This window comes from Caretta caretta, chromosome 25, assembly GCF_965140235.1.
Source record: "Caretta caretta isolate rCarCar2 chromosome 25, rCarCar1.hap1, whole genome shotgun sequence".
Classification (NCBI taxonomy): Eukaryota; Metazoa; Chordata; order Testudines; family Cheloniidae; genus Caretta; species Caretta caretta.
The window spans coordinates 17,969,129-17,993,791 of record NC_134230.1 but is presented as its reverse complement, the minus strand read 5'-3'; the positions used below and the strand labels follow the sequence as shown (position 1 = coordinate 17,993,791).

The following is a 24,663-nucleotide window of genomic DNA, read 5'->3' as shown; positions in this document are numbered from 1 at the left end:
CAACGTAACCAGTCCTGTGCCGAAGAGACAAATTCAAGCAGCTACAGCTGAGTATCGTCGTCAACCAGCAGCGTGGGTCCTAGTGTAGCGCTTGGTATTCACAGACCTGGCCCAACCCGGAATTTCTGCTGCCCGAGGCAGGGAAGCGTTCACAGACCTTTCCCCTACACACCTGGCCAGAGTTTGGGGGTCTGTAGCAGCAGTCAAGGGTAACATTTCAATGTCACATTTTGGCTCAGCTCCCTTTGCCGGCAAATTCCCCTGCAGTTTGGTGCCATTAACACGTTCAGCCTCACGTCTGGCTTGTGAGCTCGGGAAGTGTCCCTGGCACCCCTGGGTTACAGAGGCAGGTTGGAGACACTGAGAATTTTCGGACGGGCTCAGCACCTTGCAGCCGCTACTGGCAGCAGGAGCTCATCGAGTTCCTGGTCCTCTGGCTACATCATGCAGCTGCCGCAGTGAGCACTCAGGGCCAGGCTTGCCAAGGTATTGATGTTTCTAATCTGTTCAGCAGCTTTGGAAAAACCCCTTAAGCACCTACTTGCACTTTTAGACTCCTAAATACCTTTGAAAAATCTGTCCCCAAATGACCTTCCTAACAGCGCAAAGGGTGTCCTTAGCAGACCCAGGTCTTGAACCCAGCCCTCCTGACCTCAAGGTCTGTGGTTAAGGCACTGGGCTAAGCAGAAGGAAAAAGCTACGTCCCCAGCCAGGAAACACAGTGTAAATTGTGGCCTGAATTAGAGGCTACCCTTAATAAAAATAAAACCAACCTTACAGTAACAGCAACCCCTAACAGCCACACACCTGTGTTTTGGGTGATTAGAGTACATTGTCTTAGGGGTCAGGACTCTTGGGTTCCATCCCTGACTGTGCCACATCACCTTGGGCAGCGCCTGTCCCCACTGTGTGCCTCAGTTTCCCCATATGTGAAATGGGATGTCATGATACTGACCCACCTTTTTAAAGCACTTTGGGACTCTGGGAGGAAAAGCGCTGGAGAGGCACAATGTGTTTGTGTTGTTATTGTAGGGGGAGGACGGACTGGGACTCGGGAGAGCCGGCTTCAATTCCCAGCTCGGCCACAGCCTCTCTGTGTGACCTTCATTCAAAGATTCCCAGGTGAGACGGGACCGCTGTGACCATCTAGTCTGACCTGTGGTATAACACAGGCCAGAGACCTGCCCCGAATGATTCCTTGAGCAGATCTGTTAGGAAAACATCCCGGCTTGATTTAAACATCGTCAGTGATGGAAAAGCCACCATGAGCCTGGGTAAACTGTTCCAAGGTTTATTTGCACCATTAAAAAGAGATACCTTAGTTCCATTTGTTCCCCACATAGCTACTTATAGCCTGCGATCAAGTCGCCCCTTTAATCTTCTCTTTGTTAAATGAATAGATTGAGCTCCTTGAATCTATACGTTTTCTAATCAGTCTTGTGGTTCTGCTCTGAACCCTCACAGTGTGCCAACAACCTTTAGGCCTGGACTCAGGATTCCATCTGCGGTCACACCAGTGACAAATACAGAGGTCAAATACATGCTCTACTCCTACGCGAGATTCTCCTGTTTGCCCCGCCCAGAATCTCATTCATTCTTTTGGCCCCAGTGTTGCACTGGGAGCGCATGTTGGGCTGGGCAAATCGCATAGTGCTCTGTGCCTCGGGTCTCCAGCTGTAAAATGGGGATAATAATTCAGTCGTGTCTCTGTGGAGTTTAAATCCGTCAGGCCAGGAGCTGTCGCTGTGTCTGTGCAGTGCCCGGCAGGGGCATTGCGAAGCAACGGTAATAATGATAGTGTCACCCAGAGCCGGGCCACCGCACAACTCTGCCGGCTGCTCCTGAGCCCCTCCCCTCCAGGGTCTCCGGCGCACTTTGGCTCTAAGTACACAATATACACAAAAGGTTAGTTGTGTGTCCCTGGAACTAATTCAAGGGCCTTGAGAACCCAGCGGCTCCTAGACAGTGTCGAATTTCATTTCATATGAGACAAAAAAAAAGAAAAAGAAAGAAAAAGATGGATGCTTAGGCTCACCCCTCCTCCCTGGTCACTCCCCGCCCCCCATGACACAAAAACCCCTTTGAGAATTGATTTTACAGCTCCCCTCTCCTCCCACCACAATTCATAAATTAGCATCAGCAAATGGAAGCCCCACAATGGCCCCTTGTTGGTGCCCTCGTAAGTTACTAGATTAACGAGGGATCCCCCCATCCCCATGGCCCTCCCGGCATGGCCCTGGGAGAAGGTGTTTAAGGGCTGGAGACGGAGTACCATGGAAAGCAAGGTATCTGTGCAGGGTGTGTGTGTGTGGGGGGGCGAGGGCTGAAGTCTCTGTTCCAGGGAGCTCCTAGCCAAGTTCAGCTCTGTTTTGGCACGGAGCAGAGGCCATCCAAGTGGCGTCTTGGGCAAGACGTTCCCTTCCAGCGCCCAGGCACTGAGTGTCATCGCGGGCTTCATCTTCTGGCAATAAGGACAGTACGGAAAGCTCCCTGTGTGATAGGAATGTGGGGGGTGGCGTTTCCCGCACTGGCCTGCCTGGGAGGCAGCCCCCCTAAGAAATCAAGAGCCCTCGCTGTGTTCAGACATCCCTCTGCGTGCTCAGGAGCAAGGGGTTATCGGCTGGCTGGTGTGGCTGGAATGGGGTATGGGAGGCCCCAGGAATACCGAAGGGAGAGAGGGAGCCAGGTGATGAGCTGAGCTGAGCTGAGTGTGGCGTGCAGCCTGGCCCGGGTCAGCAGCAACTGAGAGTCATGGGCGCCTGAGCCACTTGGTGGCCTGTGAGACATGAGTTTAGGGAGTCCAATCCAGTTCCTGTTCACAGTCCCAACTGGTCCTCTGTGGGCAGCTGCATCAGAGAACAAGAACTGAATGGGTCTCAAAGACCGAACTTCCCCTCGCCCCATAGCCAGGTGGTCCCTGCCAGGGATGCCAGGGGTACAGGGTAGGGGTGTAGCTTGCTCGGCTGCTGCCCGTTCCATCCCTGCCCTGCAGAGAAGCAGAGTCCCCCGCTCCAGGACTGTGCCACGATGGAATAAGAGCCCCCATCCCTGGAGAGGAGGCAAGCCTGGCGTGCGGGAGCTTTGCATACTTAGCTGAACAAAAAGGGCCAGGAATCCTCCCTGACTTCCAGGGCTTTACATCCACTCACACCTGGGCCCGTGCTCTTCAGCTGCTCAGCCCACCCCAGCCCATCCCAGCAGCCTCTTCCCAGCTCCTTCTCCACCCCTAGATCTCGCATTGCCCCTGCACCTGGCAGGCTGAGCGCCGGCCTGGCCCACAAGCCCATTCACCCAAATAAGTTTTCCATTTTGCACAAAGGCTGGGCTGGGGCGGCGCCTGGCAGTGTCTAGCCGTGCATTACATTGCCCAGGGTTCCCTCAGAAATCACTTGGAGTTCATGCTCCATTGAGCAGCTGGCTGTATATATTTTCTGCGTTGCACTTTTAGCATGACAAAGGGAGAGGGCCTGTGAACTCCTTGCTCTTCAGACCTCTCCGCCGTGTCCCCTGGATGGACCCTCCCCCACCTTGGTTAGCATAACAAACCGACACACTCCCTCAAAGCCAGCGTGGACTCCCTCCCAACCCGTCAGCAGGGTCATTTAATAGATAGCTCAATATTTGGGAGTCTGGGCTGCTTTCCCCTCCCACCCATGGGGGCTTTTTAGCATTCTCAGACAGGGGCCTTGTATGGGAGGGGGGATACCACCAGCCATGAGCTGGGCTCTGACTCAGTGATGTTCTGCTGCTATTTGGAACGAATCCCTTCCCCGGGCTGGACCCCCTGTCCCAGGGGCACGTGCATGCTGTCTGTCCGTGGCCGTCACTGGCTCCCTGCACTGAGTGCTCGCCCTCGTGACTGTCTGTAGCCTCACGAGCGCCCTGGGAGGTGGCCAGTGCTGTTATTTCATTGTATAGCCTAGGCCCAGAGGCGCACCAGGGAATGTGTGGGGCAGAACAGGGTCTAGCTCCCAAGCTAGCCCTCTGGCCAGCAGGTGATCTGCCCTCTGCTTGCCGGCACAAGGGGTGTGTGTGTGGAAGGGGAACCTCAGCCTTCATTTAATTATCAGCATAGTGCAGAGAGGGTGCAGCAGCCACACTGGGCCAGTGATTTCCTGGGCCGGACTAGTGCTCTGCATCTGGTGCTGGGACTGTTCGGCTCATATAGTCACGTGAGGGGAGACCTCCTGGGGAGCCTGGCTGTAGCCTCCCCAGGCCTGTTTGAAATACCCCTGCCATGTGGGGCTTTCTGGTCAATTCCAAGCACAGAGCAGCTGCCCTGCGGGATAAATTTACCCCTCACTGGAGGGGCTGGTTTATCAGGATTCAGAGAGGAGCTGGGGGGTAACTATCAGAGACGGGGGGAAAACACTGCAAACCGCCCTGCTGTTTGGTGGCTGGATCTTAGCACCGGATTTTTGGGCTGGCCCGTGTCCATGGAGCCTGCTGCAGCCCTTGGCTTTCATAAGGAACCAGGCACTGGAGGGACCAGGGGAGAAGCTTGTCCTCCGTCACCCTTTTCCCATCCACAGAGGCCAGTGTCAGAATTTCTGGTGCCCCAAAGGAGACTAGCTTGCCCAGTGACACGTCAGTCCTGGGGTGTGTTAACAGCACAGCAGTGTCATCTGTAAGACACCGGAGGTCATTGTCTTGCTGCACTGAGCACAGGTGAGTGGCAGGCCGTTCATCTGCTTTTAAACCAGCCAGTCCTGCTTTTCTAAAGTTTGTCCCCCATCCAGTACTGAGACAGACCCCGGTATCAGATGCGGGATGCGCGGGCCCGCACCGGCGTCACCTCACACAATGCTGGCAGGGGCAGGGTGTCATGCTCCTCAGAACGGCGCCCCCCGTGAGGCGACCTTGCGCGCACTGTGCATGTGAAGTCACGCTGGGGCGGGTGGAGTCACACCAATGGGGGCAGGATTTTGCTGGCCCCAGAAAGTCCAGTAATCCAGGAAGGTGTGAATGACCACCCTGAAGGTGAGGCCTCAGCCTGTCCTTTGTCCACTTCCGGGTGACACACTCTCGGAGAGATGTGGATGAACTGGAAAGAGTCCAGAGGAGAGCAACCAAAATGATCCAAGGGTTAGAAATCTGCCCCCTGAGGAAAGGCTGCAAATTGGGCTATTTAGTCTGGAGTAAAGAAGCGTAAGCAGGGAGCTGAGAACAGTCGTCAGATCTGTTAAGGGCTGTTCTACAGAGGACAGGGATCAATTGTTCTCCATCACCAATGAAGATACCCCAGTTACTGCTTGTCCTAATCTGCAGCAAGGGAGCGTCAGGGTAGATGGTAGGGAAAACGTTCTAATGCTCAGGGTAGCCAAGCTCTGGACCAGGCTTCCAAGAGAACTTGTGTTAGTCTTTGAGAAGAGGCTTTTCCCCCCACACCTGAGTGATGTAAATTATAGCGACAAACGTACTAGTGTAGACGTAGCCTTAGACTTTGAGAAGAGGCTGGAGAGCTGCCTGTCGGGGATGGCTGATGTGTGCTTGGTCCTGTCTCAGCACAGGGGGATGGACTAGCTGACCTCCTGAGGTCCCTTCCAGCGGTACATTGCTATGATAGGGCGGGACACATTTATCTCTCCCTGCTGCATTTATAGCAGTGTAAGACCAGTCCTCTGGCAGACTCTGGCTATGTGACAGGGAAGGGCAGCTACAAGAGAGAACAGGGCGTTGGGACTCCTCCAGTCAATGTCTGAAAATCAGGCCCTAAATTAAGAGGGTTAATTCGTGCAAGTTTGCAAATCCATCATCCCAGCTTCTCGGTTTCTCCCAAACGCTGCCAGCTGCTCAGCAGGGGTGACTGATTTGTCTTTCCGTTGGAGGTGCTGGATTTTCACCTGTACATCCCCAAATGGCTCCGGGTCTGCCTTCCTGTGGCCCCGGACCATAGTGCCAGAGCAGAGAGCAGCAGCTGGTGCCAGGCTGCTATAAAGGGGAGGGGGCTGCTGACTGGGCATTCTCAGGGGGAGGCCCCAGTGCTTTTGAATTCACTCTCTCTTTGTCTGAAGTAGCCAGGATCCAATGACGACAGTTGGCATGGTTTATGTCCCAGCCCACCCCTCGAGGATTTGAAAATGGGGGTGGGGAGAGAGACTGAAATGGGGGGTGTGCGCACGGGCGGGCGGAATATCTTCAGTTGCTACACTTCAGATGTATTTTTAAGTGATGTGACGAGTGCATGGCCCAATGGCCAGGCCCCTTTTATGGTATTCCTGGAAATCACAATAAGCAAAATAGTCACAAATGGCACGTTGCAGAATTAGAGTAGGTGGGCCAAGAATACATCTGCACAGAGAGAAACCAAAAGCCAGTGGGCTTTCCAAGGGTGGGGCTTTGGGTCTTTCATCCCAGCACCCTCAGAGCAGCTGCTGCACTCCCAGCTCTAACCCGGCTGAGATTTCAGGCAGGGGAAATGGATCTCAAAGGCTGACAGGCAAAGGAAAGAAACCCCTCTGCTTCTGGCTTTCAAAATGCCCCTCACCTGAGTGCGTAGCCGAGCTCCTGAGCAGGAGGCATGGCCAAAGCACAGGTGAACCCTGGAGCAGTTGGAGCCATATGGCTTTAGACTCCACTTCCTGGGTTATAAAGGGGGAAGGCCAATTTCATCCCCTCATTCCACGGTGGCCTTGTCTTCACTGATTGACAGCTGGGGACTTCACACATTTGTAAACACTCACACAATGAACAAACTTTTGTAGTACAAAGTTGTGTGGTGTGTCCCCACTAGCCTTCACAACCGTGTTAAGTACCTAATGAACAACAATTAACTCAAGGTACGAAGTCTTCTCAACCCTGAGTGTTCAAAATCGTGATGCCTAAAAGAATCACAAGCTTAGTTTAAAAAAAATGGTGTGATTTTTTTTTTAAATATACCATTTGGGGTTCTTTATATTTGTCTTCTGGTTCCAAGCCTTTAGGGGTCACATTTTCCAGCTTTTCTTTGCAACCACAAGGGCTGGAAACTTTCCTTTTTTAAAAAAACAAAAGCTGATATTCTCACATAAACCCATGACTCCAGGAGCTGGGCTTTAAGAAAAAACACCAAGTAGACTCCTGATTAAATTGTGAGCGTTTGCTACATGGCTGAATACTGGCTATGCCAATTTCTTTCCTTTTTAAAAGCTTTCTTGGGATGCAGGACAAGGGTTCTAAATATGAGTCCCTTTTCAGTCACTTGGATCCATTTTCTTGTGATGTCATAATCCCCCAAGTTCTCCAGTTGCCATAGAGTCTTTCAGGGTAGACATGGACAGGGATTGATTTTCTAACACAAAACACAAACAGGATTTTCTTTTTTTAAAACCAAACACCTGCAGGCACCTTTATCTTGCATAAACAAGCAAAAAAGACATGAGTTTGAGACCACTGGCTTCTCCAGCTTTGCAGGTGGTCATTTGGGCACTGGTCTTAGTGGGAATGGCTCCATCCTGCCGTACGTAATAGGACATATCATAAATCTTTCAAACGGGAACAGGATTTGATGTTGATTGCCTGGGATGTCTGTAAAGTTCACAGCAGCTACTCTCTGTGAATTAGTATGCCTTGATTGTCTGATGCTATGGCGCTCACCTGACCAAAGCCCAAACATGGAGAGTGAAGCCAGCGTCTCCAGAGTTCAGATAGCAGCTGAGGTTGCAGTGTAGGGCTGGTTTTGATGTCTCCCAGCATACCTCTAAAAGCTACAAAAAATGGCAGGTCAGCCCGAAAGTTGGTAGGTTAGGTGTGAGGCCAAATTAGAATTTGTCTGCAAAATGTGAAGTGATTGGGAAAAGGGGTCCCTGACTTTGCAGGCTAAGAATAGCGGGTCTTTTGCGTGTATGTTTGAAAGCCTGGTTCTGCTCCCAAGTTCAATAGTGTAAATCTGGAGTGACTCCATCCACAGCAGTAGCGTTAGTGTGGATGTACACTGATGTAACACAGCAGAATCTGGCCCTATGTATCTTTTTATTCCTTGATAATTATTCGTGCCTTTCAGTGGCAAGTCAGGCCCTTGCTGAGGGCAGTTCGTTTGGGAGGTGTGTGCTGCTCTAGCTGCTGGGAAAGTCTGGCTGCTGGAATTCAGTGGGTCTGCTCAAGCAAAATGGAAGTAAACCTAATCTCCAAGGTGGGGGGAGGAGGTAGTGGGGGTGAGGGACTTTTTGTCCCTCTGCCTCCTAGCTGATGTCTGGCTAAGCCCTAAGTCTCTTGTAAACTGTCTATGCATTTTATACTATATCAAGGATATATCATGGCTGAGTGCTCCCTCAGTGTGTGGTCTGTGGCCTAAAGCTGGATTATCATGAGGGCTGGTCAGACTTTTCATGCCTCCAACCAGCCAAAAAAAAAAAAAAGAGGCCAGGGAAGTATTTTCTTCCGGGGCTGGAACATTTCCCCCCGCCCTTCCCCCGACGCTCTCTCCTAAAATATTTTTTGTAACCACTTCTTCCATTATTGTAGTTTAAAAAGTTTGTTTCCCTGGGCATGGGATAAACCATCCATTCTATGGGCACCTCTTCTGGGACAGAGACGGGCTGCCGTGAAAATACCAGAGCCAGGCAGCGCAACGAGACGCAGGAGAAATAAATATATACAGCTGGCCCAAAGCGCCCCAGCCCTTCCCTCAGAGATCCTGCTGCCTCTTCTTTAGAGGGAACAAAACTCTTAAGGAGCAAAGGTATGAAGGGCGTGTCGGGTTGGGAAGGCTGGAGTTTGCTACTGCTTAAGGGCCGGGTGCCCTCGGAATCCCTGAGATGGGAAAGTGACCCTGTCAAAAGGCCAGGCGGCCAGTTTCTCTAAACAGCTTGAGGACAAATTTCCACTGGCTGGCAGACAGATTCTCCAGGGCGGAGCACCCCATGTGCAGCTGCCCCGTGCCAAGCTTTTTATTTTGCTGCCTAGATGGAAGCTGCGCTCCTTGCAAAGTTTGAACCTAGTTGAGGGCACTGATCACTTTTCAAAGTCTGGCCTATGGTGTGGCAAGTTTATGCTCTCTCAGCAGCTTCCAAAACAAAGGAGTTGCATTGTACAAGTCAAGGGAAGGTGTTTGTAACAGCTGGCACCTTGAACTCCACTTGCTAAGCAGAGCTGGGGTCTGTCTGCCTCTCCCTTCATAAATAAAGATCCATAGTGGGAATTTGGCTGGTGCTCAGATATTACAGTGCCGGGTGCCTTTTAAGAGCCTAAAAAGGTGGATTCTGGGGCTGGTGCAGGAGGCAGAACAGACTATGTGTCACATTCCCCTAGCAGTGTTGTCTCTGCAGGGGTGAAAATGCCTCTGTGGCAGTGTACATGGCTAGCATTCACACCGCTGGCCCATCGGGATTCTGAGCAGCGCCCCAGCACGTGAATGACAAGAGTAATTCGTCACAAAGTAAAGAGGGGCTGAAACAACAAAAGCCAAAATCTGAATTTTGGACACTCCGAAGGCTGGGACCAAGAGTTGGCTGGGTGGCTTCCTAAAGGAAGGGGCCATTTGCACCTTTCATGTTAGGCTGGGACTGTGAATGCCCCATAGTCTGTGAGTAACAGGCCCATCTCCCCCACCTCCTTAAAATAAAATCTGATACTTTGGTTACAAAAGAAACCCTCCCCCCCACCTTTACTGCAGTGGAACATTCTGTGATTGCAGAGCCATTGGCCATTATCTTTGAAAACTCGTGGCGAACCGGGGAAGTCCCGGATGACCGGAAAAAGGCTAATGTAGTGCCAATCTTTAAAAAAGGGAAGAAGGAGGATCCTGGGAACTACAGGCCAGTCAGCCTCACTTCAGTCCCTGGAAAAATCATGGAGCAGGTCCTCAAAGAATCAATCCTGAAGCACTTGCATGAGAGGAAAGTGATCAGGAACAGCCAGCATGGATTCACCAAGGGAAGGTCATGCCTGACTAATCTAATCGCCTTCTATGATGAGATTACTAGTTCTGTGGATGAAGGGAAAGCAGTGGATGTATTGTTTCTTGACTTTAGCAAAGCTTTTGACACGGTCTCCCACAGTATTCTTGTCAGCAAGTTAAGGAAGTATGGGCTGGATGAATGCACTACAAGGTGGGTAGAAAGCTGGCTAGATTGTCGGGCTCAACGGGTAGTGATCAATGGCTCCATGTCTAGTTGGCAGCCGGTATCAAGTGGTGTGCCCCAAGGGTCGGTCCTGGGGCCGGTTTTGTTCAATATCTTCATAAATGATCTGGAGGATGGTGTAGATTGCACTCTCAGCAAATTTGCGGATGATACTAAACTGGGAGGAGTGGTAAATATGCTGGAGGGGAGGGATAGGATACAGAAGGACCTAGACAAATTGGAGGATTGGGCCAAAAGAAATCTGATGAGGTTCAATAAGGATAAATGCAGGGTCCTGCACTTAGGACGGAAGAACCCAATGCACAGCTACAGACTAGGGACCGAATGGCTAGGCAGCAGTTCTGCGGAAAAGGACCTAGGGGTGACAGTGGACGAGAAGCTGGATATGAGTCAGCAGTGTGCCCTTGTTGCCAAGAAGGCCAATGGCATTTTGGGATGTATAAGTAGGGGCATAGCAAGCAGATTGAGGGACGTGATCGTTCCCCTCTATTCGACATTAGTGAGGCCTCATCTGGAGTACTGTGTCCAGTTTTGGGCCCCACACTTCAAGAAGGATGTGGATAAATTGGAGAGAGTCCAGCGAAGGGCAACAAAAATGATTAGGGGTCTGGAACACATGAGTTATGAGGAGAGGCTGAGGGAGCTGGGATTGTTTAGCCTGCAGAAGAGAAGAATGAGGGGGGATTTGATAGCTGCTTTCAACTACCTGAAAGGGGGTTCCAAAGAGGATGGCTCTAGACTGTTCTCAATGGTATCAGATGACAGAACGAGGAGTAATGGTCTCAAGCTGCAGTGGGGGAGGTTTAGATTGGATATTAGGAAAAACTTTTTCACTAAGAGGGTGGTGAAACACTGGAATGCGTTACCTAGGGAGGTGGTAGAATCTCCTTCCTTAGAGGTTTTTAAGGTCAGGCTTGACAAAGCCCTGGCTGGGATGATTTAACTGGGAATTGGTCCTGCTCTGAGCAGGGGGTTGGACTAGATGACCTTCTGGGGTCCCTTCCAACCCTGATATTCTATGATTCTATGATTCCTCAATCAGCCAATCAGAATTTCACCTGCGAGATCAACCCCTGAGCAAGATGAGCATGCTTTGGAACCTTGGGGAATCCTAGCTGCCCATTGGCTGGTGAGGTAATCCCTGGGTTTATAATGAGAGGACTCTTTGCAAAGCCCCATCCAATCTGAGAAGGCAAAGGGATGCTTAATATGGCACGTGTGATGGAGGATGTGTGTGAGCTGTAGGCCCGGCCAGGAGCTTGGAGGGGTTCTTGGCTATCACAGCAAGAAAATGGGAACATCAATGCTACAAGCTTCAGCAAAGTAAATCAATAAAGAGGAGTCCAGACTACGAGTCAAATTCATATTTTTAATACACATCTCACCCAGCAGCAGCCAGGACTGTAAGAACTTACACGGCCAATAGTGACTTTCATTCCATAGGGACATATTACAAACTGATAACACAAATTATACATGCCTTTGGGGTGGGACACAGCATCTGTGTAACAGCACACAGCAATGCTATGTAACCCGTGCTTGTAGGCTGTGGGCCTTTTGTCACCCCTCTAGTGACTAGGCACCATAAAAGACGGAGCCTGCCCTGGCTTCCAGCTGTTGGATTTAGTCTTTGATCTTAAGCATTAACACGGTTTATGAGTTGAAATCCCACCAGTGGCCCAAGTGGGGTTCATTACAACTATACAACCACTTAGAATAGGAAGTGAGGAATAATCCGTATCCTGTGGAAACCACAGGGGTAATTTTAGGAGGCAGAATGCAACCCCCCACGCTGGATTTGACTGTTTACCTTGGTGCTTTCTGCTCAGAGGGGAGATGCACAGCTTGTCTTACTACTGAGAAAGCAGCTGGCCAAGCTTCTTCTTTTTTTTTTTTTTTGGCCATTTACAAAAAAAAATGACCCTCCCCTCTCATCCCATCGACGCTTTCCACACGCTAGTCACTGTTTTTATTTGAGAAACGAAACAAATCTTCAAATGAAACCTCTTGCAAATACGGGCCATTCTTGTGGCTTTCACGGTCATCCAACTTCACATCTTCTGATCACGCCACCTGTCAGTCAGAGAGAGCTGTTTCAGTGATAGGACATCACACACATTTCCCTCCTCCCTGCCTGGCTGGGAGTATGGACTCCCCAAGGGCCTGATTTGCAGACACAGTTGGCACCCACAACTCCAGCATTAATCAGTGCGGGAAAACCTGCCTCACTGAAGTAATGGACATTTTGCTACTGACATCAATGGGGCCAGGATTCTCCCAATGGGAACGGCAGGTGCTCAGCACCTCTGAGAATCCAGCCCTAAAAAGTATGTACTTTTTGGCCAGAATGTTTCAATCAGGCTGTGAAACTTAGACTCTTAAATGCCAAAAAAAAAAAAAAAAAAAAAAAATCCCCAAAGATGCAGATTCAGAGTGACCAAACTGTGTATGAATGTGAGTAGATTTTTCAGTAAAAAAGAAAAGAAGAAGCAGAAATTCAGAAATAGTTTGGCCTTTTTATTTTGGAAAAATGTTTCGTTTCAGAATTTCCCTAAATGTTATTTTAAAAAAATTATAAAAAAAACCTATCATAGAACCCCCTGCAATGAAACGAAACGTTTAGTTAGATATGATGTGATTTTTTTTTTTTTTTTTTACTTTTTTGCTTCACTGAGAAATTTTTAAAAAATTGTTTCAGGTCTCTCCAAAACAGTTTTTTTGCCCCCAATTTTTTGGTTCAGCCATTGAACCAAAACTTCAGTTATTCACTCAGCTCAACTCTTCAATCCATATTTAACCATTTAAAGAGAAGGTGCTGAGTGCCTGCAGATCCCACGGAGCTAGCTGTGCTCAGCACCTATGGAAATCAGACCTCTTTTCCTTGGGGATCTCAAGGCAGGTTTAGGAACCTCACCCTAAGGCCCCAGGTTTGACAATTGTAGCCTTTATTTTGATAATACAATCAAACAAAAGCCTGTTGGAGTCACAGCAAATTCTGCAGCAGTGACCTCTGTCTTGTGATTGTTGACATTTAACCATTTATCTAGCTCAGTGGGGAGCAAGGTCCTGTGGTTAAAGCACTGGACTGCGACTTACGAGACTGTCCATGGCTTTGCCCCAGGCTCCCTGTGTGATACAGACCAGTCACATCAGCCCTCTGGTTCCTCGTCTGTGAAATGGGGATAAGGTTCTTTCCTTTCTCCCACCCTTTGTCTGCTTGGTCTCTGGTGTCTGTAGGAGCTATGGGCCAGAGACTCTCTTTTACTACATGCTTGTGCAGTGACTAGAGTCACAATCTCAGCTGGACTTCTTTGTACCACTGTAACACACACACCAACCAGAGAACTTAGATGTTCAGAAAGCAGCGAGAGAGTCTAAGGAGAGTGATGGGGAGAGGGAAGAAAGCTAACTGGTTATTTTCCACTGCACACATTGTACTGCAGGGAGCAGTCTGGCCCTGACTGTGCATGGTGTGGATGGGATGATCTAACCGAGGTTTTCCCCTCTCTCTGATTTCTACTACTCTCTGATTCACACTTGGGGCTTGCCTGCCTATTCTGCCCTCTTTGCCCACACACAAGAAATAAACCAGTGTATCGGGGAACTTCCATGAAATGTTCTGTCCAGATTATCCCCTGGATCCTGTTTCTTTTTGATTATCGGGAAGTTTGGCAGATCCTTTTGTTCTCCTCCTGTTAACCTTCATCCCCATGACCTAAATTACACAGTAATAACCACAACATCCTCTGCCCCTGCAGAAAGCAGCTAGTGCAATAATAGGTTCCTCCAAGCCATCTGAAGGATAATGAGAGGTTTTATGCTTTACCTTGAACTTGTGGGCCAGTGACGGAAATCTCCCTCTTATTAATTCAACTGATGGGAAATCATCATTTACAAATGCCCTGTTCATCCGACACAGGTGGCCGCCGGTCAGGTGTCAACAGGGAGTGGGAAGAGCCAATGCATTAAAAGGGATTCTGCTGAGAATATATTAACTGCTTGGCTTTCTGAGAAACAGAGCCGTGTAAGGCACTAGAGGAGCGAGACCACTTTGCACATGCAACGTGGCTCGGACATTGCATCAACTCCAGTGGCTGCCTGTGGCTGCAAGCCCTGCAGCATCGAGGACCTGATCTACAGCCTAGTGCACTTCCTATGGGATTTGAATCTGGCCCTTTATTGTTTTCAGAAGGGGTATTACTGGGCTAGCAGATGTCACAGTTGTCTGGCTGGGGTGAGGGGCCACGTGTTTGGGGGACAGGGAGCACCTAAAGGGCCAGCTCTCCCCAGGGAATCTTGGAAGAACCAGAGAACAAATTATAACAGGGGGTCTCAAGTCACGGCTGGGTCAATGCGTAACAGGGAGAGGAAGGGTGACCTTGTGGGTAAAGCACAGGCCTGGGACTCAGGAGACCTGGCTATAGTTCCTGGATCAGTCCCAGACTCCCTGGGTGACCCTGGACAAGTCGCCTAGGGCAAAATTTTGAAAAGCAACTAAAAATTTTGTCCTAATTTTTGGGGGCCCAACTTGAAGGGGCCTCATTTTCAGGAAGCACTGAGCCCCCACCCCATGCTTCCCCTCTCCCAGTTGGGTGCCTAATTCCCATAAGCTGCTCTGGAAATCCTAGCCAAGAGCAGTTCTTTTCCATGGCTTTAAAAAAAGCCCCCTTACTTCGCCCCAGAGAAGCACAGTTGTGGTGGCGTGAGCTGTGCAGCATGAATCTCCGTCGCTAAGTCAGTTGCTTTCCAGGGCTGCCTGACCCCCGGAAGTGGATGGAATCGGTTGGCGGAGCCCTCTGGGACGGTGTCAGGCAAGCGGGATGGCAGAATTTCCTGAAAATTAATGCGTACATCATGTTAGCATCTGGGCGGGATCTGGAAAGAAGCTGGTTCCTTTGTACTTTCTCTCTTGTTCTTAGTTAATAACTCCTTTGTAGAACTTCGATTTCTGCCTGGATTCCCCCCTTGTCCCCAGTAGCATGGAGCGTGACACTCCCCCCTGCCACACCACGGACACTGCCCCCTCCTCTATAAGGCACTCCATTCAGCTGCCCAGGGCGGAGTCCACATTGATTAATTGGCCAATCGGGGTATTTATCTCTTCCAAGATGTGATGTTTGGTGCTCATCTCACACCACGCCTGCTGCGCACGTAGAGTGAGCCCTGTGCTGAAGACCATCACTTTACGGAGATCCCCTTTTCCCCTCAACTTGCACTTGTGCTCTGAGGCTACTTAGCTCATTTACACCCTTGGATCCCTGACTCTAATTGGGTTACATCAGAATTTGGCTTTTGGGCTATTTCGTACTCATCACTGTTGTTCCCTGATCTGCTCCATGCAGGGAATTAACACAGATTTATTCCTTTCTCCAAGAGTGTCTGCACATGTGTGCACACGCATGGCTGCATGTGTGATCACATGTATGCATGTGCACTGCATGGTTGTGTGTGTGTGTGTGCATGATCATGTGTACACATGGGCACTGTGTGTTCATCTGTGTGCACATGCGAGAGCTGCTAAAAGTCCTGAACAAAACTTTTTTTGGTCAAAAATGGCTGTTTTTCAAAACATAAGTATTTTTGCAAAAAAAGTTGACAATTTTTTTTCATTTCTTGCAAGATTTTATACAGAAATTTTTATTGTCAATATTAACACAATGGTTTCCGATAGCCAGGTAATCAAACCTGGTTTTCAGTAAATGAAATGTCTTCAAATCAAGACTGGCCGCCTTTCTGGGAGATCTGCTTTAGTCAAACACAAGTTATTGGGCTCAATGCAGGGATAACAGGGGAGTGTCTCTGACCTGCGCTATACAGGAGTCAGACCAGATGATCTAATGGTACCTTCTGGTCTGAAAATCTATGAATCTATGAAAAGTTTAGATCAACGTTTTAATAAAATATTTCAAAATCAAAATTCAACACCCGCCCCCACAACCCAACCCAACCAATTAAAAAAGGTCCATTTTGAACCTTGCAAATAAAAACAAGTTTGAAATTTCAAAACTTTTCACCAATTATTTAAAAAAATTTCAACCAGCTCTACTGTGTAAGTGGTTTACCATTATCGCTCTCTGAGTCCTTTGCCTGCCCCATTCTATAATCCACTATACACACACCCTCAAGCAGGCCAGCTTCCTGCAAACCTCCCCGAGCAGTTTGTCTCGTGTCCTTGGACTTCCACAGTCATCTCTCATCTTACACTGACGTTGTAAACTCGTCATAGCAGGGACCGTTTTTTTGCTCTGTGTTTGTACAGTGGCTAGCACGACAGGGTCCTGGCCTGTGACTGAGGGGTCTAAGCCCTAGGGGAATACAGATAATAAATAAGGGTAATAATGAGAGGTTGAGCTAGCTCCCCTGCCCCTCAGGGCATGTAGCCTTTGACTCAAAGTGGGCAGGACACAAAGGAGGATGATTAGCGGAAATTCTGGTACTTCCATCCTGGGCAACTTTTTGCGATTTCAGGGATTCTTCCTGTCGCGAATGGGGACCAAACGTCAAAATTCTAAACATTGCTGAGAACTGAAAAGCCCAAGAAACCTTTTGACTTGGGTCAGTCGGATCATGTAGTTTATGTAATTTCTAGATGTTTCATTTACACTTTGACTGTTGTTATTTTTAATGATTTTTGCCATAATGAGATTACATTTCCAAACAAAAAAGCTCTTTCAACCGGAAACGTGGAACTTTTTGTTTGGAAAACGTCACAGCGAAGGGGTTTGACAATCTCTAAACTTCTTCTTTTTCTCTCTAAAGTTATTCGAGTCAAGAACTTTGTCAGAACCGACCTGTCCCCGTGAGAAGGTTCGATTTTGGCACGTGGATATTTTCCACCCCCCATCAAATCTCATAAAAAAATGCCCAACCATCTCTGGTGATGATTAGTTAATGGACAGGTGGCTAAAGCTCCAGAAGCCGCCAACAGCTGCTCTGCGCGAGGGCTCCCAGTGGAAAGGCTCCGGCCAGCTGAGCGGAGGCCTGGCTGGGTGACTGAATGCAGACTGGAGCTCCCGAGGAGGGTGCTGGCGGAGGCTGGCTCTTCCCACACACATGCCTCAGCATGTGTGGGGGTGGCAGAGAAAGCGCCTTGAGGCATTAGCCCCCCAAGAGCAGCCTGTGGAGCTGGATGGAGGGGACGGGGATGTTGTCATTTCAGGCCGGGATTCAGGAACGTTGAGGCATCTGGAGATGAAGGGAAAAGGGGAGTTAACGCTTCACCTCCTCCATGCCCCTATGTCTCCTTCCTTCCTTCGCTCACCCCCTTCCCCCTCCCTTCAGCAGCTCCCCCGCCATTTCTCCCCCCGCACCCGCACGCAGGAAAAGCTGTGTTGGGGAAACAGCTGGTAATTCCAGTCAGGGACCTGATTTACATACATTTCCATATGGATTAATTTCTCCCCCCCGCCCCCATCTCGGCCGTGGGAATTGGAGTCTGCTAGCAAGGCGGGGTGTGTGTGTGTCCGTCCCTGTGTGCATGGAGAAGGACAAGCGGAGTGGGGGGAGCTGAGATCAATGGCAGGAGCCCTTTGAGGAGGGTGGGCATTTTGGCTGGGTCTGGTGCTTTGCATGAGAAAAGCTGAGAGTGTTTTGCTGGGGACACAGGTGGGCCCCCCGCTTCCAGCCTCCCGCTTTATTAATCTCATGCTCCCAAGGGAATAGATTTGCTGGGCGAACTGTCCTCCTGGGCAGGGATGGGCTCTGAAGTGCCAACCATACCCTGAGCTCTGCTGCCTTTTATCAAAGTGCCACTCAAATCAGTCTCCTCCCTCCGAGACAGGCCCATGCCACACATTTCTGACCCTGCTTCTAGATTTCCATCTCCCTGAAGGTCAGGGGTGCTGTTTGACTCCAGGGTTTTGGTTTGTCCCATTATAAAGATAGAGGGTATTTGGAAAATCTGGGTCTGGTTTTGGACTGGGATTGGAATTGGGATTCCTTCCCTACCGCTGCTTCCTATTCTGGTGCATCAGAAACAGCCCCCACCCCCACTCCCTGCCTGCCATGCATTGCAGTAAAAAGCCGCAATAATAAAAGGGGAGTCTTGGGTCCCCTTGGACAGAGATTATGGTTTTGTAACAAGGCTCCGAAACCTCATGACTACAGAGAGAGTCATGCCTATGGGTTGGAGCCTCAGCTTTACTGTATGGAAACAAACTCAGCACAGGACTCAGTGGGTGCAAAACTGTCTGAACAGACACCAATGAGAAACAACCAACCTTTGCTCTTTTCTGGCACCTCCTGTGCCAGGATCCCTCAAAACACTTCATGGACATGAAGGAATTTAGCCTCACAGGCAGGTCAGTTTTATTATCTCCATTTTACAGATGGGGAAACTGAGGCACAAGGCGGGAAGTGACTTGCCCAAAGTAACATACATTGAGACTAAGACAGAACACAGGCTGGAACTCAGGTGTCCTGGCCCCTGTGCATATTCTTTAACCATTCACACTATTCAGCCCATAGTCTCAAAAAAAGACTAGTGATTTTGAGTTGCCTTAAAGGGGCCAGATGGTCAGAAAGTGCTGGACATGCACCCTTTGAAAATGAGTATGGGGAGGCAGTATGGTCTAGAGGATAGAGCACTAGACTAGGACTCAGGAGACCTGGCTTCTATTCCTGGGTGACCATGAGCAAGTTGCTTCATGGCTCTGTGCCTCAGTTTCCCCATCTATAAATTGGGGATAATGTACATTGACCTCCTTTGTAAAGCATTTTGTGATCTACTGATGAAAAGTATGATATAAGCCCCGGGTATTTAGATTATTATTAGGTTTGAAAACACGGAAGCAGCCAACATTACTGGCCCCTTTGAAAGTTTGGTACTTCCCTTCCTCTCCAGGGTGTGGGGTGCGGAGGATAAAACCTCACCGACTGGGAAGTGCTCAGATACTACAACAATGGGGCCCAGAGACAGAAAGACCCACCCTGTGCTGGCCTCTGCACAGGCGAACCGCGCCCTGTGTGAGTAAAATGGCCACCAGGAGGGAGTTAAGATGGTCACTACGATGGGGAAAAATGGCATGTGGTTCTTTAAACCTGCTTTGGTTTCACCCAGGTGGTTTCAGAGCCTCTCAGTCAGGAGGCAGTGGAGAAGACTGAGTGGGCCCTCCGAGGAGAAGAGGGATGAGGGGAATGCCAGAGGGAGAAGAACCCTTGTTAAAATACCCCAGGGCCCACTGTGCAGAGTGGCCCCTGTTGTTATTTAGGCAGTTTTAGTGACATGCCGCCTGGGCCAGGCAGCTAGCAAAGTGCTGCTGGACTCCAAAGTCACTGGTTGTGCAGACTAACCCTCAAACCATCAACAACATGCGTTACAGGGGATGCTAACTGATGTAAACACATGGACATGCAGTCTAGCCATCAGCATGGGGGCTGGGGGAAGTGAGAGCCTGGACTCCTGGGGTCTAGCCCCAGCTATAGGGGGCAATGGATCTATAGCAAGGAGAGAGGCAAAGTATCAGGGAGCCTGGGCTCTAATTCGCATCTCTGCCACTGGTTCACTCTGTGACCTTGGGGCAGTTGCTTCACCTCTGAATTGAGCAAGGACCTTTTAAAATCTTGCCTTTAGTGACTTGCCCAGTCTGTGGTGGAGACATGAACTGCACCCAGATCCCCCGAGTCCCAGGTCAATGTCCTATGGCAGAACGTTATTGTCACTCCTTTTCCTTGCCCTTATTCTGGGGACCGATTTAATTTCAAATAGCTAGAGTTTATTCCCAGGCCCAAGAGGGTCAGGTAGGTGCTTTCGCTCCCTGCCTGTCCTGGAGGGCTCTGCACCCAGGTCTGTCCGACAGTTTCCTCTCGTTGCTGGCTGGAGGCTGCTTTCCTTTGTCCGTGGGAACACAGGGGTTTAGGCCTCTCTTCTCTATCACTGCCAGACTCTGTGCTCAAGGCCTTTTTGCATGGCTTTTGCTCCCGCAGCCTGAGCGCTCCTCGGGGGGTAAGGACGCAATAGAGCTGTCGTGACTGGGTGACAGCAGAACTGGCCCCGTCTGAGGCCTGCTGTGAGGTGACAAAGTAGCTCAAGGCTTACGAACGAGTGAGCCCAAACCGCCAGCCTGCTGGGAGCAGGTGAGTCTGCAAAGGAACAGTCAAGCCAGTTCCACTCTGACTAGAACAATCAGTGTCAAGCGGTGCATGGTAATGTCCATGCACTGAGCTGATTTGTGCAAGTGTCCGGTGAGGGTGGGGGTGGCAGAGGGAAGATGCACATAAAATTAACTCTTTGCACACACACCCTCCACCTTTGGAAAGATTTCAGGGATGGGGCAGGACCCTGTGATGGAGGAAACTCCAGTGAGAAGAATTAAAAAGCAAAGGCTCAGAGAATCAGACTGAAAAGAGCCCACGGGTCCCTTCTAGCTCAGTCCCACTGGCCGGGAGGTGTTTGCTCCCTCCAGGGCTTTGTCCAGTCTTGTTTGTGTCATGAGATGTTACTTCCATGGCGGGGGAAGAACTGTGCATGCAGACTCGTAGGTAATGGGAAAGGCCTGCTCTTGATGCATTCTTTTCACTAGGCTGGCCCCTGGGACGTGGCATCAGGATATAGGGTCAGGGTTCAGGAAGGACCAGCAAGCACTGAGGGGCCAGGGAAGTGGAGATTTGAACCACCAAACTTTCTTTCACGACCTTAATTCCAGGCTCAGGAAAAGATTTGGGGGTCGGCCTTATTCTCAAGCAAGCTGGTCTGTAACAACAAGTTTGCTCAATGCCAGAGAGGGCTGCACCAGCTCCAAACAGGGAGGGGGATGAGAGGGGGGTGGTTTCTTGGCACAGCTCCCCCCCGAAGAAAATTCATCTTGCATTTCAACTGGGAATTAAATCTCCTTTGGGTGTGTTTCCTTGTGCACTAATGAAGGCCTTTGGGCTGAATTAGGACCCAGGCACCAGCTTGTGCAATGGTCAGTTCTCACGCAGCCTACTCTGGAAAAATCCGGTTGGGGATTTACCGAAAGTCAAGGCCTCAGTACCGACAATATCATAAAGAACCACGACAACAGAGGGACAATTTGGACATTGGAATCATCTGAGCCACAACTGGCTGGGAAGACATTTTGCCTTCTGAGCTGAGGTGACGGGGGGTAGTGAGAGTCCATGGACGAGCTTGGGGCACCACCATGCTAGGCGCTGTTTGAACACATGGTAAGGGGTAGTCTGGTCTCTAAAGATCTTATAATCTACCTAGAAAAAAGGTGGGGGATAGGAAGCCTAGATTCATCAATTTCAGGGTGTGTGTGTGTGATCAGCTAGTCTGACCCACTGTATAACATTGTTATCCCCATTTTATAGATGGGGAACTGAGGCCTAGACAGATGACGTGATTGGCTCACGATCACACAGGGAAGTAGAGGCAGGGCTGGGAACTGAATGTAGATCTCCTGAGCCCCAGCCCAGCTCCTTTGCGATGGGCACATCCAAACGCTTCTTGGTCTTTATTTCATGTTCCTGCCGCGCTTGCTTGAGGGAATTTTCCTTCCTTTTTCTGCAGTGACTCTTCAGGAAGAGTTAACATGGAGACCAACAACTGCTCCATGCCAGTAGTGTGTGTGTATGGTGGGGGAGCTATTTTGTTGGCATCAAGAATGGATTTCCCCCCCCCCCACTCATACACATTTGGTGGCGTTCCTAAGCTACAATTCACCACAGTCCAAGCAACATACTGGGCCCCAACCAACAAAACCACAGAGGGTCTCGGCCTGAATACATATTAGGGGGAACGTGAGGGGAGCTTTTTCCCTTAAGCCAATGAAGCTCAAGTGCAGATGAATAACGCCACCAAGCAGAGGTAAGAACCTGATGCCCACTGGGCTACAATCAGGACCTTCACTACTAAATGCTCCATGGCTGCTGAGTAATTTAGTCCAGCTAGGGGGAAGAGCACCTCGTCTTCCAGCACCACTCCTGCCAACTGCCTAGTCCAACCTCACGACGCCTTGGTGTGGCAAGCCAGGGGTGGTTTTGCTTTTCCAGGACAGCCCCCGGGTGGGCTGGGGAGCGTTGGGTCTGCCCAATAACTCTGGAGCTGAAGACCCAGAAAATGCCATGGCTCAGGTCTTTCCTCTGGAAATCTCACAGCCTGATGCTTTAAGACCGGGGAGCTCACAGGGCTTTCTCTTCCCTTTATCTGCTGCACGCTGGATGACTCAGCCTGCTCTCGTCATTTTTCACTCCTCCGACTAGGACGGTTGTGAGCAACAGCAGAATGTAATGTTAATTCTTATTTAGTATCTGTATTGCAGTAGCGGCCACGAGGCTCAGGCACGGACTGGTACCCCATTGTGCTAGGCACTGTGCAAACACACACTGACCACCACCACTCTGCAGGAGGCCAGATCAGGGAGCGAAGGGAGAGGGCTGCTCCTTGTTGGTCATGTTGGGAGTGGGGTTTGGAGAGCAGATGGCCGGAGGGGATGCGCGTGCTGTGTCAACATCATGCAGCTTCTGACTGGTGCGCAAGAGAGGACAAAGTCCTGAAAATACTATAAATGCCATTTGGGGCAAGTTCCAGAGGCTGAAGCCTGTTCTGCAGCAAAATACTCTAATGCCATCTACATTTAAGAACATAAGAACGGCCTTACTAGGTCAGACCAAAGGTCCATCTAGCCCAGTGTCCTGTCTTCTGACAGTGGCCAGTGCCAGGTGCCCCAGAGGGAATGAACAGAACAGGGAATCATCAAGTGACCCATCCCCTACGGCCCATTCCCAGCTTCTGGCAAAGAGAGACTAGGGACACCATCCCTGCCTACCCTGGCTAATAGCCATTGATGGACCTATCCTCCATGAATTTATCTAGTTCTTTTTTTCATCCATGTCTATAGTTCTCCTCTCGAGGGAGTTTTGCCCTAGACATACACCAGGGTGGAGTGGAGCAGATACCCCAGGCTGGCTAAGGAGACTTGGGAAATGGAATGGGGGGGGCTTATCACCACTAGAGTGCTAATTCCAATCCAGGATTTGCCCTGATTCCAGCCCCCAGTGGCCACTTATCAATGTGGGTGCACCAGTACGAATGCCTCCATGTAAACCGTGATTTGCACCAGTGCAGCTGAGTGTGGTTCATGCAGGAGTGAGCTGGTGCAAATCACAGCTTTACTTGTCTGTGCTAGGGGTTTGCACTAGTGACTGGTTGCCAAGGGCTGGAATGGGGGCAGATCCCGAAGGGAGAGTGGGCTGAAATGAAGGGACAGGGAGACCTGTCACCTGCTAGATGCAGCATGGCCTAGTAGACAGGGCACTGGCCTAGAACTCAGGAGACCAGGGCTCTATTCCTGACTTTGCCACAGTCACGGGTGTCTGTTTCTCCTCCCACTCTGTGCCTGTCTTGTCAGACTGTGAGCTTTTTGAGGCCGGGACTGTCTCTCTGTCTGCAGCCTAGCACACTGAGGGTCTGGCTTTCAGCTGGGGTCACCATAATACAACCAAACAATATCACCATAGATAAGTGGAGGAAGCAGGGAGAGGAGGATAGATAGGAAGTTGGGTAACCTTACAGTCAGTGGGAGCAGAGGGTGCTTATTGATATTAGTTTTATCAGCTGGACCTAGCCCAGGGAGGGTTTTAAAAACAAAAACAAAGCTGGTAAAAAATAAAGGCTCTTCTTCTAAATTAAAAATGAAAGCATTGTCCAAGCTACTTCAGATTTTGGGCTCAAAGCCCACAATACTCCCCCAAAACAATTGCAAAGAGATTTTTCAAAAATAAGATTTTGTGAAAAATTGAAGCTGCAAAGCAAGGGAAACACCCCCTTCACCTTAGTGTTAGCTTTAAAGTGTGCGTGCAAAGGTTCCTTCAGAGTCACCATTGCTGTAGGAATTAGTTAGATTCATAGATTCCCAGGCCAGAAGGGACTGCTGTGACATGTAGTCTGTCTCCCCCCGCACCCGTATAACACAGGACAGAGAACTCCCCCAGAATAAGCCCTAGAGCAGATCTTTTAGTAAAACATCCCAGCTTGATTTCAAAATAGTCAGTGACGGAGAATCCGCCACGACCCTTGGTCAGTCCATTATTCTCACCGTTAAACCCCTGCGCCTTATTTCCAGGCTGACAGTGTTTAGTTTCAGCTTCCAGCCGTTGGACTGTGTCCGACCTTTCATTAGTACAGATTCAATAAACGTTGTGCTGGGAGAAAGGAGGTCTCCGCTTCTCTACTATGGAGATTAAATAGGGTAAAGAAAGATTCCTTTGCAGCCCCGACCCTGACCAGTTGCCCCTGAGGGCTGGGATCGAATGGGCTTCGTGTACACAGCAGTATATGGGGGGGGGGGGGGATTTCTTTCGCATTCTTGCTCTCGGAAGAAGAAAAGCAAGAGGCTGCAATAACTCCCTTCAGTTCAGAGCTGCCAGCGCTTCGTTATGAAACCTGCGACCAGAGACGTCGGGGCAACTCCCACATGAAGGACAAGGCTCCTTTTAGAGCCGCTTTAGGCTCCTTTTCTATGCGCTGTGAAGGCAAATTCCTCCAGATGGCAAATATTTTGATTATGGACTGAAAGAAAGAACCATTCCCCACCCCCTCCTTTAAACCAAGTACAAGAGTTTGGGGAGGAGGGGGAATCAAACTGGAATCACATTGAATTCTACTTGTCCTTGAACAGTA

General features: G+C 49.8%; 1 long non-coding RNA gene across 26 annotated transcripts in view; it reads right to left on the bottom strand.

The window, feature by feature from the left end:
- Positions 1–11,410: 11,410 nt before the first annotated feature.
- Positions 11,411–24,663, bottom strand: part of LOC125626974 (uncharacterized) — a 108,186-nt gene continuing 94,933 nt past the window's right edge. For 21 of the 26 annotated variants that reach the window (XR_007353897.2, XR_007353896.2, XR_007353877.2 and 18 more), the window contains 3 exons: positions 16,853–17,246; positions 14,734–14,894; positions 11,411–12,134 (listed from right to left, as the gene is read on the bottom strand). This is a non-coding gene — a long non-coding RNA (uncharacterized LOC125626974). The remainder of the gene's footprint in view (positions 12,135–14,733; positions 14,895–16,852; positions 17,247–24,663) is intronic. The other 5 variants (XR_007353893.2, XR_007353882.2, XR_007353894.2 and 2 more) reach the window with 1 other exon arrangement.